Source organism: Lissotriton helveticus, chromosome 9 (genome assembly GCF_964261635.1).
Source record: "Lissotriton helveticus chromosome 9, aLisHel1.1, whole genome shotgun sequence".
Taxonomy (NCBI): Eukaryota; Metazoa; Chordata; class Amphibia; order Caudata; family Salamandridae; genus Lissotriton; species Lissotriton helveticus.
Genome location: NC_136070.1, coordinates 164,024,390 through 164,039,156, shown reverse-complemented (window position 1 = coordinate 164,039,156; position 14,767 = coordinate 164,024,390).

Sequence of the window (14,767 nt, the reverse complement as noted above, 5' to 3'; positions counted from 1 at the left end):
GTGTGCATACTGGACTACAATAAGTACATGGGTGGTGTTGACAGAGTTGATCAGAGGTTGGAACCGTATGCTGCTCTTCGTAAGGCTTACATTTGGTACAAGAAGTTGGCTATCCATCTTTTCCACTTGGCAACCTTTAATGCTTTTATTGTGTTCCAGAAATCTTGTCCCCAGTCAAAGTTGACTTTTGTAAAGTTTCAGGAGTCTGTAATAGGCAGCCTTGTTTTAGTGGAACAGGCAAGTGTTCCTAGAGTTGGAGTGGTGGAGTATGTTGCCAGATTGAAAGATCGCCACTTTCCTGATACAATTCCTCCTACAACCTCAAAAGACTTTCCCAGTCGGAGATGTAGAGTCTGTTGGCGAAGAGGTTTGCGGAAGGAGGTTCGCATGTACTGCCCCGACTGCCCTTCAAACCCCGGGCTGTGTGTACCTGCTTGTTTTAGATTGTACCACACGCAAAAGAATTTTTGGGAGTATCAATGAGTGGTAAAGTGAACTGGTTGGTCTTTATTCTGTAATAGTTATTGTTCAGTTTCAAAGTTTGTATTTGTGTAGTCTTTTTAGATTTAGTTGTCGAGTTAGTAGATTTGTATCAATTTGCAATTTGTTTTTGTTTCTCTTTTATTTAAAAAAAAAAACTAAAGTATGATGTTGGTTTGCGTGTAGTGTCCATTGTCTGACTGTGTGCATGGTTTGGCGCTTGCCTGGTGTTGTGTTTGGATTTGTCTTTGGCTGGTGGTGTTCGTGGAGTGGTGCTTGACTGGTGGTGTGTGTGGAGGGGCACTTGGCTGGTGGTGTGCATGGAGTGGTACTTGGCTGTCTGCGCACGGAGTGGTGCTTGGCTGGCGGTGTGTGTGGAGTGGTGCTTGGCTGGCGGTGTGTGTGGAGTGGCGCTTGGCTGGACGGTGTGCGTGGAGTGGTACTTGGCTGTCTGTGCACGGAGTGGGGCTTGGCTGGTGTTGTGTTTGTGGAGTGGCGCTTGGCTGGTGGTGTGTGTGGAGGGGCGCTTGGCTGGTGGTGTGCATGGAGTGGTACTTGGCTGTCTGTGCACGGAGTGGTGCTTGGCTGGCGGTGTGTGTGGAGTGGTGCTTGGCTGGCTGTGTGTGTGGAGTGGCGCTTGGCTGGACGGTGTGCGTGGAGTGGTACTTGGCTGTCTGTGCACGGAGTGGTGCTTGGCTGGTGTTGTGTTTGTGGAGTGGCGCTTGGCTGGTGGTGTGTGTGGAGGGGCGCTTGGCTGGTGGTGTGCATGGAGTGGTACTTGGCTGTCTGTGCACGGAGTGGTGCTTGGCTGGCGGTGTGTGTGGAGTGGCGCTTGGCTGGTGGTGTGCGTGGAGTGATGCTTGGCTGGTGTTGTGTGTGGAGTGGTACTTGGCTGTCGGTGTGTGCTGAGTGGTGTTTGGCTGGCGGTGTGCATGGTCTGGTGCTTGGATGGTGGTGTGGGTGGACTGGCACTCGGCAGGCGGTGTGTGAGTAGTTACTTTCTGTTGGTCACTACACACACTGCTAGTTGAGTGACACTCCACACAGTCCATCATTTTGTGTAGTTGCAGTGTCCGAAATGTGGGCGTGTGAAAGTGATGGGCCCTTGAATGGCGCTGTTTGCTGGTGTGAGTGTTGGAATGTGATGGGTCCGCGGCTGGCGGTGTGAATGTTTTGTATGTGTCACGCGTACGAAAGGTGTATGAATGGCCTGTAAAGAGGTTGGTGCCTTGACGTGGCTTTACAGCTCACGAGCTGTGAGTCCGTGGTTCAGTTTATCATACTTTCAATTATACACAGTGTATTTCATTTTTGTGGAATTTCTTGCGTATACAATTGTATGTACTGAATCATCACTCACCCTCGTGCCAAATCCAACCAGTATGTGTGTGTGCTTGCGGATTAGATGGGTGTGCAGTAATAATTGTTTTTTTTCTCTTTCTGCAGTAGGGTGTACCTTGCCCCTTATTGTGATTGTTGTTATGTGTTGCTTTTCCATTCGGATGGTGTCAATGGTCTGGTTTGTATCAGGTATGAAAGGTGCGTGAATGGCCTGTAAAACGGTTGTTGCCTTGTCGTGGCTTTACAGCTCACGAGTTGCGAGTCACTGGTTCAGTTTTTATGCATTTATTTATTGACAGAGCATTTCATTTTTTTGAAATATCTTGTTAATAAAATTTTATGTACTGAACCATCACTCGCCCTCGTGCCAAATCCAACCTGTATGTGTGTGTCTTTGAGGAATAGATAGCCGTGCTTGAATGTTTGACTTTTGAGTAACTCTGTTAAGGTGTGGTATCCTTTTACTCGGGAGAACAAGGGGAACGCAGGGTGGTAGGACTTTTTTGCCGGCACGGCGATCCCACGCCAAAATGTTTGGAAAAGTGCTATTTTTACCTATTTTTAAGGTTTGCAAAGAGTTCTGGGTAGGGAAACATTGGGGGACCCACACATGCCATACCTCCCTGGACTCTCCCGGGTGTCTAGTTTTCAGAACTGTTTGGGTTTGCTACTTTCCAAAGAATACCACCCAGCCCCGGGCCAAAAACTCAGGTGCCCCCCCCCCAAATCAAAGTTATATTGCTTCAGGGTATTTTATATTCACCACCGTTAGATTTGGACCTTTTCCTGTTGCAGCCACTATGGCTACCCACGCAAGTGAGGTACCGTTTTTATCGGGAGACCTGGGGGAACGCTGGGTGGGAGATAATTTGTGTGAGACCAGTGATGCCACGCTTTCCCAGACTACAACGTGTGAAAAAATTGATTTTATTCTGCTAAAATTGAGGTTTGCAAGGGATTCTGGGTAAAGGAACGGTGGAGGATCCACGCAAGCCATGCCTCCTTGGAAGCCCCCGGGTGTCTACTTTTCAGAAATGTGTGGGTTTGGTAGGTTTCCATAGATGGCTGTCTCGCACGGGGCCAGAAACCCAGGTAACCCCTCTTGCAAAAGCTGGTGAATTTAACAATGGTGAAAATGTTAAGTCCACCAGCTTTTGCAAGAGGGGTTACCTGGGTTTTTGGCCCCGTGCGAGACAGCCATCTAGGGAAACCTACCAATCCCACACATTTCTGAAAAGTAGACACCCGGGGGCTTCCAAGGAGGTATGGCTTGCGTGGATCCTCCAACGTTCCTTTACCCAGAATCCCTTGCAAACCTCATTTTTTGCTTGGAAAAAATCAGTTTTTTCACACGTTTTAGTGTGGGAAAGCGTGGCATCACTGGGCTCACACAAATTACCTCCCACCCAGCGTTCCCCCAGGTCTCCCGATAAAAATGGTACCTCACTTGCGTGGGTAGGCATAGCGGCTGCTTTAGGAAAAGGCCCAATTCATACTGTGGAGACCAAAACATTACCTTTAGCCAAATAATCTTATTTTTTGAGGGGGTCACCTGAGCTTTTGGCCCGGGGCTTGGCAGGCATCTTTGGAAACTACCAAACCCAAACAGTTCTGAGAACTAGACACCCGGGGGAGTCCAGGGAGGTATGGCATGCGTGGGTCCCCCAATGTTTTCCTACCCAGAAACCCCTGCAAACCTGAAATTTTGGTCCAAAAACCCACTTTTCCATACTTTTTTGGGTGGGATCTCGCTGCTGGAACAAATGTCCTACCACCCAGCGTTTCCCTTGTTCTCCCGAGTAAAATGATACCTCACTTGTGTGGGTGGGCCAAAGGCATGTGACTCAGGCTGGGGTGCTTAATTTGTAAAACTTAAATATGACATAAAAAAACTACTTTTTTCAAAATTCATTTTTGGCGTGTTCTGCTTTGGGGCACCCACACAAGTGAGGTATCCTTTTACTCGGGAGAACACGGGGAACGCAGGGTGGTAGGACTTTTTTGCCGGCACGGCGATCCCACGCCAAAATGTTTGGAAAAGTGCTATTTTTACCTATTTTTAAGGTTTGCAAAGAGTTCTGGGTAGGAAAACATTGGGGGACCCACACATGCCATACCTCCCTGGACTCTCCCGGGTGTCTAGTTTTCAGAACTGTTTGGGTTTGCTACTTTCCAAAGAATACCATCCAGCCCCGGGCCAAAAACTCAGGTGCCCCCCCCCCAAAATCAAAGTTATATTGCTTCAGGGTATTTTATATTCACCACCGTTAGATTTGGACCTTTTCCTGTTGCAGCCACTATGGCTACCCACGCAAGTGAGGTACCGTTTTTATCGAGAGACCTGGGGGAACGCTGGATGGGAGGTAATTTGTGTGAGACCAGTGATGCCACGCTTTCCCAGACTACAACGTGTGAAAAAATTGATTTTTTTCTGCTAAAATTGAGGTTTGCAAGGGATTCTGGGTAGAGGAACGTTGGAGGATCCACGCAAGCCATGCCTCCTTGGAAGCCCCCGGGTGTCTACTTTTCAGAAATGTGTGGGTTTGGTAGGTTTCCATAGATGGCTGTCTCACACGGGGCCAGAAACCCAGGTAACCCCTCTTGCAAAAGCTGGAGAATTCATGTCCACCAGCTTTTGCAAGAGGGGTTACCTGGGTTTTTGGCCCCGTGCGAGACAGCCATCTAGGGAAACCTACCAAACCCACACATTTCTGAAAAGTAGACACCCGGGGGCTTCCAAGGAGGTATGGCTTGCGTGGATCCTCCAACGTTCCTTTACCCAGAATCCCTTGCAAACCTCATTTTTTGCTTGGAAAAAATCAGTTTTTTCACACGTTTTAGTGTGGGAAAGCGTGGCATCACTGGGCTCACACAAATTACCTCCCACCCAGCGTTCCCCCAGGTCTCCCGATAAAAATGGTACCTCACTTGCGTGGATAGGCATAGCGGCTGCTTTAGGAAAAGGCCCAATTCATACTGTGGAGACCAAAACATTACCTTTAGCCAAATAATCTTATTTTTTGAGGGGGTCACCTGAGCTTTTGGCCCGGGGCTTGGCAGGCATCTTTGGAAACTACCAAACCCAAACAGTTCTGAGAACTAGACACCCGGGGGAGTCTAGGGAGGTATGGCATGTGTGGGTCCCCCAATGTTTTCCTACCCAGAAACCCCTGCAAACCTGAAATTTCGGTCCAAAAACCCACTTTTCCATACTTTTTTGGGTGGGATCTCGCTGCCGGAACAAATGTCCTACCACCCAGCGTTTCCCTTGTTCTCCCGAGTAAAATGATACCTCACTTGTGTGGGTGGGCCAAAGGCATGTGACTCAGGCTGGGGTGCTTAATTTGTAAAACTTAAATATGACTAAAAACTACTTTTTTCAAAATTCATTTTTGGCGTGTTCTGCTTTGGGGCACCCACACAAGTGAGGTATCCTTTTACTCGGGAGAACACGGGGAACGCAGGGTGGTAGGACTTTTTTGCCGGCACGGCGATCCCACGCCAAAATGTTTGGAAAAGTGCTATTTTTACCTATTTTTAAGGTTTGCAAAGAGTTCTGGGTAGGAAAACATTGGGGGACCCACACATGCCATACCTCCCTGGACTCTCCCGGGTGTCTAGTTTTCAGAACTGTTTGGGTTTGCTACTTTCCAAAGAATACCATCCAGCCCCGGGCCAAAAACTCAGGTGCCCCCCCCCAAAATCAAAGTTATATTGCTTCAGGGTATTTTATATTCACCACCGTTAGATTTGGACCTTTTCCTGTTGCAGCCACTATGGCTACCCACGCAAGTGAGGTACCGTTTTTATCGAGAGACCTGGGGGAACGCTGGATGGGAGGTAATTTGTGTGAGACCAGTGATGCCACGCTTTCCCAGACTACAACGTGTGATAAAATTGATTTTTTTCTGCTACAATTGAGGTTTGCAAGGGATTCTGGGTAGAGGAACGTTGGAGGATCCACGCAAGCCATGCCTCCTTGGAAGCCCCCGGGTGTCTACTTTTCAGAAATGTGTGGGTTTGGTAGGTTTCCATAGATGGCTGTCTCACACGGGGCCAGAAACCCAGGTAACCCCTCTTGCAAAAGCTGGAGAATTCATGTCCACCAGCTTTTGCAAGAGGGGTTACCTGGGTTTTTGGCCCCGTGCGAGACAGCCATCTAGGGAAACCTACCAAACCCACACATTTCTGAAAAGTAGACACCCGGGGGCTTCCAAGGAGGTATGGCTTGCGTGGATCCTCCAACGTTCCTTTACCCAGAATCCCTTGCAAACCTCATTTTTTGCTTGGAAAAAAATCAGTTTTTTCACACGTTTTAATGTGGGAAAGCGTGGCATCACTGGGCTCACACAAATTACCTCCCACCCAGCGTTCCCCCAGGTCTCCCGATAAAAATGGTACCTCACTTGCGTGGGTAGGCATAGTGGCTGCTTTAGGAAAAGGCCCAATTCATACTGTGGAGACCAAAACATTACCTTTAGCCAAATAATCTTATTTTTTGAGGGGGTCACCTGAGCTTTTGGCCCGGGGCTTGGCAGGCATCTTTGGAAACTACCAAACCCAAACAGTTCTGAGAACTAGACACCCGGGGGAGTCTAGGGAGGTATGGCATGTGTGGGTCCCCCAATGTTTTCCTACCCAGAAACCCCTGCAAACCTGAAATTTCGGTCCAAAAACCCACTTTTCCATACTTTTTTGGGTGGGATCTCGCTGCCGGAACAAATGTCCTACCACCCAGCGTTTCCCTTGTTCTCCCGAGTAAAATGATACCTCACTTGTGTGGGTGGGCCAAAGGCATGTGACTCAGGCTGGGGTGCTTAATTTGTAAAACTTAAATATGACTAAAAACTACTTTTTTCAAAATTCGTTTTTGGCGTGTTCTGCTTTGGGGCACCCACACAAGTGAGGTATCCTTTTACTCGGGAGAACAAGGGGAACGCAGGGTGGTAGGACTTTTCTGCCGGCACGGCGATCCCACGCCAAAATGTTTGGAAAAGTGCTATTTTTACCTATTTTTAAGGTTTGCAAAGAGTTCTGGGTAGGAAAACATTGGGGGACCCACACATGCCATACCTCCCTGGACTCTCCCGGGTATCTAGTTTTCAGAACTGTTTGGGTTTGCTACTTTGCAAAGAATACCACCGAGTCCCGGGCCACAAACTCAGGTGCCCCCCCCCCCAAATCAAGGTAGTTTTGCAATAAGGTAATGTAAATTCACCACCGTACGATTTGAACCGTTTCCTGTTGCAGCCACTATGTCTATCCACGCAAGTGAGGTACCATTTTTTTCGGGAGACCTGGAGGCACGCTGGGTGGGTGGAAATGTGTTGATCCACGCAGATTCCAGAACTTTCCACCACAGAAATGTGAGGAAAATGTGTTGTTTTTGGTCACATTTTTATGTTTTCAAGGGATTCTGGGTAACAAAACCTGGGGGTAGGCAGACGAGTCACCCCATCCTGAATTGCCCTGGGTGTCTAGTTTTAAAAAATGTATAGGTTTGCTAGGTTTCCCTAAGTGCTGGCAGAGCTACGGCGCAAAAACAAAAGGTAGTCTTTTTGTCTGAATCGTGCTAAATTTCACTGGGAAATTGAGGTGCGACCATGCTGCGTTTTGCGCTGTTTTATGTCGCAGCCACTATGCCTACCCACGCAAGTGAGGTACCATTTTTTTCGGGAGACCTGGGGGCACGCTGGGTGAGTGGAAATTTGTTGATCCATGCAGATTCCAGAACTTTCCACCACAGAAATGTGAGGAAAATGTGTTTTTTTGGTTAAATATTTATGTTTGCAAGGGATTCTGGGTAACAAAACCTGGGGGTAGGCAGACGAGTCACCCCATCCTGAATTTCCCTGGGTGTCTAGTTTTCTAAAATGTATAGGTTTGCTAGGTTTCCCTAGGTGCTGGCAGAGCTACGGCGCAAAAACAAAAGGTAGTCTTTTTGTCCGAATCGTGCTAAATTTCACTGGGAAATTGAGGTGCAACCATGCTGCGTTTTGCGCTGTTTCATGTCGCAGCCATTATGCCTACCCACGCAAGTGAGGTACCATTTTTTTTGGGAGACCTGGGGGCACGCTAGGTGGGTAGAAATTTGTTGATCCACGCAGATTCCAGAACTTTCTACCACAGAAATGTGAGGAAAATGTGTTTTTTTTGTCAAATTTTTATGTTTGCAAGGGATTCTGGGTAACAAAACCTGGGGGTAGGCAGACGAGTCACCCCATCCTGAATTGCCCTGAGAGTCTAGTTTTCAAAAATGTATAGGTTTGCTAGGTTTCCCTAGGTGCTAGCAGAGCTACGGCGCAAAAACAAAAGGTAGTCTTTTTGTCCGAATCGTGCTAAATTTCACTGGGAAATTGAGGTGCGAACATGCTGCGTTTTGCGCTGTTTCATGTCGCAGCCACTATGCCTACCCACGCAAGTGAGGTACCATTTTTTTCGGGAGACCTGGGGGCACGCTGGGTGGGTGGAAATTTGTTGATCCACGCAGATTCCAGAACTTTCCACCACAGAAATGTGAGGAAAATGTGTTTTTTTGGTTACATTTTTATGTTTGCAAGGGATTCTGGGTAACAAAACCTGGGGGTAGGCAGACGAGTCACCCCATCCTGAATTACCCTGGGTGTCTAGTTTTCAAAAATGTATAGGTTTGCTAGGTTTCCCTAGGTGCTGGCAGAGCTACGGCACAAAAACAAAAGGTAGTCTTTTTGTCCGAATCGTGCTAAATTTCACTGGGAAATTGAGGTGCGACCATGCTGCGTTTTGCGCTGTTTCATGTCGCAGCCACTATGCCTACCCACGCAAGTGAGGTACCATTTTTTTCGAAGACCTGGGGGCACACTGGGTGGGTGGAAATTTGTTGATCCACGCAGATTCCAGAACTTTCCACCACAGAAATGTGAGGAAAATGTGTTTTTTTGGTCAAATTTTTATGTTTGCAAGGGATTCTGGGTAACAAAACCTGGGGGTAGGCAGACGAGTCACCCCATCCTGAATTGCCCTGTGTGTCTAGTTTTTAAAAATGTATAGGTTTGCTAGGTTTTCCTAGGTGCTGGCAGAGCTACGGCGCAAAAACAAAAGGTAGTCTTTTTGTCCGAATCGTGCTAAATTTCACTGGGAAATTGAGGTGCGACCATGCTGCGTTTTGCGCTGTTTCATGTCGCAGCCACTATGCCTACCCACGCAAGTGAGGTACCATTTTTTTCGGGAGACCTGGGGGCACGCTGGGTGGGTGGAAATTTGTTGATCCACGCAGATTCCAGAACTTTCCACCACAGAAATGTGAGGAAAATGTGTTTTTTTGGTCAAATTTTTAGATTTGCAAGGGATTCTGGGTAACAAAACCTGGGGGTAGGCAGACGAGTCACCCCATCCTAAATTCCCCTGGGTGTCTAGTTTTTAAAAATGTATAGGTTTGCTAGGTTTCCCTAGGTGCTGGCAGAGCTACGGCTCAAAAACAAAAGGTAGTCTCTTTGTCCAAAGCACGTAACATTTCACTGGGAAATTGAGGTGCGACCACGTTGCATTTTGTGCCGTTTCCTGTCGTAGGCACAAGGCCGACCCACACAAGTGAGGTACTGTTTTTATCGGGAGACCTGGGGGAACGCTGGGTGGGTGTAAATTTGTTGATCCACGCAGATTCCAGAACTTTCCACCACAGAAATGTGAGGAAAATGTGTTTATTTTGTCAAAATCTTAGCTTTGCAAGGGATTCTGGGTAACAAAACCTGGGGGTAGGCAGACGAGTCACCCCATCCTGAATTTCCCTGGGTGTCTAGTTTTAAAAAATGTATAGGTTTGCTAGGTTTCCCTAGGTGCTAGCAGAGCTACGGCGCAAAAACAAAAGGTAGTCTTTTTGTCCGAATCGTGCTAAATTTCACTGGGAAATTGAGGTGCGACCATGCTGCGTTTTGCGCTGTTTCATGTCGCAGCCACTATGCCTACCCACGCAAGTGAGGTACCATTTTTTTCGGGAGATCTGGGGGCAAGCTGGGTGGGTGGAAATTTGTTGATCCACGCAGATTCCAGAACTTTCCACCACAGAAATGTGAGGAAAATGTGTTTTTTTGGTCAAATTTTTATGTTTGCAAGGGATTCTGGGTAACAAAACGTGGGGGTAGGCAGACGAGTCACCCCATCCTGAATTGCCCTGAGTGTCTAGTTTTCAAAAATGTATAGGTTTGCTAGGTTTCCCTAGGTGCTAGCAGAGCTACGGCGCAAAAACAAAAGGTAGTCTTTTTGTCCGAATCGTGCTAAATTTCACTGGGAAATTGAGGTGCGACCATGCTGCGTTTTGCGCTGTTTCATGTCGCAGCCACTATGCCTACCCACGCAAGTGAGGTACCATTTTTTTCGGGAGACCTGGGGGCACGCTGGGTGGGTGGAAATTTGTTGATCCACGCAGATTCCAGAACTTTCCACCACAGAAATGTGAGGAAAATGTGTTTTTTTGGTTACATTTTTATGTTTGCAAGGGATTCTGGGTAACAAAACCTGGGGGTAGGCAGACGAGTCACCCCATCCTGAATTACCCTGGGTGTCTAGTTTTCTAAAATGTATAGGTTTGCTAGGTTTCCCTAGGTGCTGGCAGAGCTACGGCGCAAAAACAAAAGGTAGTCTTTTTGTCCGAATCGTGCTAAATTTCACTGGGAAATTGAGGTGCAACCATGCTGCGTTTTGCGCTGTTTCATGTCGCAGCCATTATGCCTACCCACGCAAGTGAGGTACCATTTTTTTTGGGAGACCTGGGGGCACGCTAGGTGGGTAGAAATTTGTTGATCCACGCAGATTCCAGAACTTTCTACCACAGAAATGTGAGGAAAATGTGTTTTTTTTGTCAAATTTTTATGTTTGCAAGGGATTCTGGGTAACAAAACCTGGGGGTAGGCAGACGAGTCACCCCATCCTGAATTGCCCTGAGAGTCTAGTTTTCAAAAATGTATAGGTTTGCTAGGTTTCCCTAGGTGCTAGCAGAGCTACGGCGCAAAAACAAAAGGTAGTCTTTTTGTCCGAATCGTGCTAAATTTCACTGGGAAATTGAGGTGCGAACATGCTGCGTTTTGCGCTGTTTCATGTCGCAGCCACTATGCCTACCCACGCAAGTGAGGTACCATTTTTTTCGGGAGACCTGGGGGCACGCTGGGTGGGTGGAAATTTGTTGATCCACGCAGATTCCAGAACTTTCCACCACAGAAATGTGAGGAAAATGTGTTTTTTTGGTTACATTTTTATGTTTGCAAGGGATTCTGGGTAACAAAACCTGGGGGTAGGCAGACGAGTCACCCCATCCTGAATTACCCTGGGTGTCTAGTTTTCAAAAATGTATAGGTTTGCTAGGTTTCCCTAGGTGCTGGCAGAGCTACGGCACAAAAACAAAAGGTAGTCTTTTTGTCCGAATCGTGCTAAATTTCACTGGGAAATTGAGGTGCGACCATGCTGCGTTTTGCGCTGTTTCATGTCGCAGCCACTATGCCTACCCACGCAAGTGAGGTACCATTTTTTTCGAAGACCTGGGGGCACACTGGGTGGGTGGAAATTTGTTGATCCACGCAGATTCCAGAACTTTCCACCACAGAAATGTGAGGAAAATGTGTTTTTTTGGTCAAATTTTTATGTTTGCAAGGGATTCTGGGTAACAAAACCTGGGGGTAGGCAGACGAGTCACCCCATCCTGAATTGCCCTGTGTGTCTAGTTTTTAAAAATGTATAGGTTTGCTAGGTTTTCCTAGGTGCTGGCAGAGCTACGGCGCAAAAACAAAAGGTAGTCTTTTTGTCCGAATCGTGCTAAATTTCACTGGGAAATTGAGGTGCGACCATGCTGCGTTTTGCGCTGTTTCATGTCGCAGCCACTATGCCTACCCACGCAAGTGAGGTACCATTTTTTTCGGGAGACCTGGGGGCACGCTGGGTGGGTGGAAATTTGTTGATCCACGCAGATTCCAGAACTTTCCACCACAGAAATGTGAGGAAAATGTGTTTTTTTGGTCAAATTTTTAGATTTGCAAGGGATTCTGGGTAACAAAACCTGGGGGTAGGCAGACGAGTCACCCCATCCTAAATTCCCCTGGGTGTCTAGTTTTTAAAAATGTATAGGTTTGCTAGGTTTCCCTAGGTGCTGGCAGAGCTACGGCTCAAAAACAAAAGGTAGTCTCTTTGTCCAAAGCACGTAACATTTCACTGGGAAATTGAGGTGCGACCACGTTGCATTTTGTGCCGTTTCCTGTCGTAGGCACAAGGCCGACCCACACAAGTGAGGTACTGTTTTTATCGGGAGACCTGGGGGAACGCTGGGTGGGTGTAAATTTGTTGATCCACGCAGATTCCAGAACTTTCCACCACAGAAATGTGAGGAAAATGTGTTTATTTTGTCAAAATCTTAGCTTTGCAAGGGATTCTGGGTAACAAAACCTGGGGGTAGGCAGACGAGTCACCCCATCCTGAATTTCCCTGGGTGTCTAGTTTTAAAAAATGTATAGGTTTGCTAGGTTTCCCTAGGTGCTAGCAGAGCTACGGCGCAAAAACAAAAGGTAGTCTTTTTGTCCGAATCGTGCTAAATTTCACTGGGAAATTGAGGTGCGACCATGCTGCGTTTTGCGCTGTTTCATGTCGCAGCCACTATGCCTACCCACGCAAGTGAGGTACCATTTTTTTCGGGAGATCTGGGGGCAAGCTGGGTGGGTGGAAATTTGTTGATCCACGCAGATTCCAGAACTTTCCACCACAGAAATGTGAGGAAAATGTGTTTTTTTGGTCAAATTTTTATGTTTGCAAGGGATTCTGGGTAACAAAACGTGGGGGTAGGCAGACGAGTCACCCCATCCTGAATTGCCCTGAGTGTCTAGTTTTCAAAAATGTATAGGTTTGCTAGGTTTCCCTAGGTGCTAGCAGAGCTACGGCGCAAAAACAAAAGGTAGTCTTTTTGTCCGAATCGTGCTAAATTTCACTGGGAAATTGAGGTGAGACCATGCTGCGTTTTGCGCTGTTTCATGTCGCAGCCACTATGACTACCCACGCAAGTGAGGTACCATTTTTTTCGGGAGACCTGGGGGCACGCTGGGTGGGTGGAAATTTGTTGATCCACGCAGATTCCAGAACTTTCCACCACAGAAATGTGAGGAAAATGTGTTTTTTTGGTCAAATTTTTATGTTTGCAAGGGATTCTGGGTAACAAAACCTGGGGGTAGGCAGACGAGTCACCCCATCCTGAATTGCCCTGGGTGTCTAGTTTTCAAAAATGTATAGGTTTGCTAGGTTTCCCTAGGTGCTGGCAGAGCTACGGCGCAAAAACAAAAGGTAGTCTTTTTGTCCGAATCGTGCTAAATTTCACTGGGAAATTGAGGTGCGACCATGCTGCGTTTTGCGCTGTTTCATGTCGCAGCCACTATGCCTACCCACGCAAGTGATGTACCATTTTTTTCGGGAGACCTGGGGGCACGCTGGGTGGGTGGAAATTTGTTGATCCACGCAGATTCCAGAACTTTCCACCACAGAAATGTGAGGAAAATGTGTTTTTTTGGTTACATTTTTATGTTTGCAAGGAATTCTGGGTAACAAAACCTGGGGGTAGGCAGACGAGTCACCCCATCCTGAATTGCCCTGCGTGTCTAGTTTTCAAAAATGTATAGGTTTGCTAGGTTTCCCTAGGTGCTGGCAGAGCTACGGCACAAAAACAAAAGGTAGTCTTTCTGTCCGAATCGTGCTAAATTTCACTGGGAAATTGAGGTGCGACCATGCTGCGTTTTGCGCTGTTTCATGTCGCAGCCACTATGCCTACCCACGCAAGTGAGGTACCATTTTTTTCGAAGACCTGGGGGCACACTGGGTGGGTGGAAATTTGTTGATCCACGCAGATTCCAGAACTTTCCACCACAGAAATGTGAGGAAAATGTGTTTTTTTGGTCAAATTTTTATGTTTGCAAGGGATTCTGGGTAACAAAACCTGGGGGTAGGCAGACGAGTCACCCCATCCTAAATTCCCCTGGGTGTCTAGTTTTCAAAAATGTATAGGTTTGCTAGGTTTCCCTAGGTGCTGACAGAGCTACGGCTCACAAACAAAAGGTAGTCTCTTTGTCCAAAGCACGTAACATTTCACTGGGAAATTGAGGTGCGACCACGTTGCATTTTGTGCCGTTTCCTGTCGTAGGCACAAGGCCGACCCACACAAGTGAGGTACTGTTTTTATCGGGAGACCTGGGGGAACGCTGGGTGGGTGTAAATTTGTTGATCCACGCAGATTCCAGAACTTTCCACCACAGAAATGTGAGGAAAATGTGTTTATTTTGTCAAAATCTTAGCTTTGCAAGGGATTCTGGGTAACAAAACCTGGGGGTAGGCAGACGAGTCACCCCATCCTGAATTTCCCTGGGTGTCTAGTTTTAAAAAATGTATAGGTTTGCTAGGTTTCCCTAGGTGCTAGCAGAGCTACGGCGCAAAAACAAAAGGTAGTCTTTTTGTCCGAATCGTGCTAAATTTCACTGGGAAATTGAGGTGCGACCATGCTGCGTTTTGCGCTGTTTCATGTCGCAGCCACTATGCCTACCCACGCAAGTGAGGTACCATTTTTTTCGGGAGACCTGAGGGCACGCTGGGTGGGTGGAAATTTGTTGATCCACGCAGATTCCAGAACTTTTCACCACAGAAATGTGAGGAAAATGTGTTTTTTTGGTCAAATTTTTATGTTTGCAAGGGATTCTGGGTAACAAAACCTGGGGGTAGGCAGACGAGTCACCCCATCCTGAATTGCCATGTGTGTCTAGTTTTTAAAAACGTATAGGTTTGCTAGGTTTTCCTAGGTGCTGGCAGAGCTACGGCGCAAAAACAAAAGGTAGTCTTTTTGTCCGAATCGTGCTAAATTTCACTGGGAAATTGAGGTGCGACCATGCTGCGTTTTGCGCTGTTTCATGTCGCAGCCACTATGCCTACCCACGCAAGTGAGGTACCATTTTTT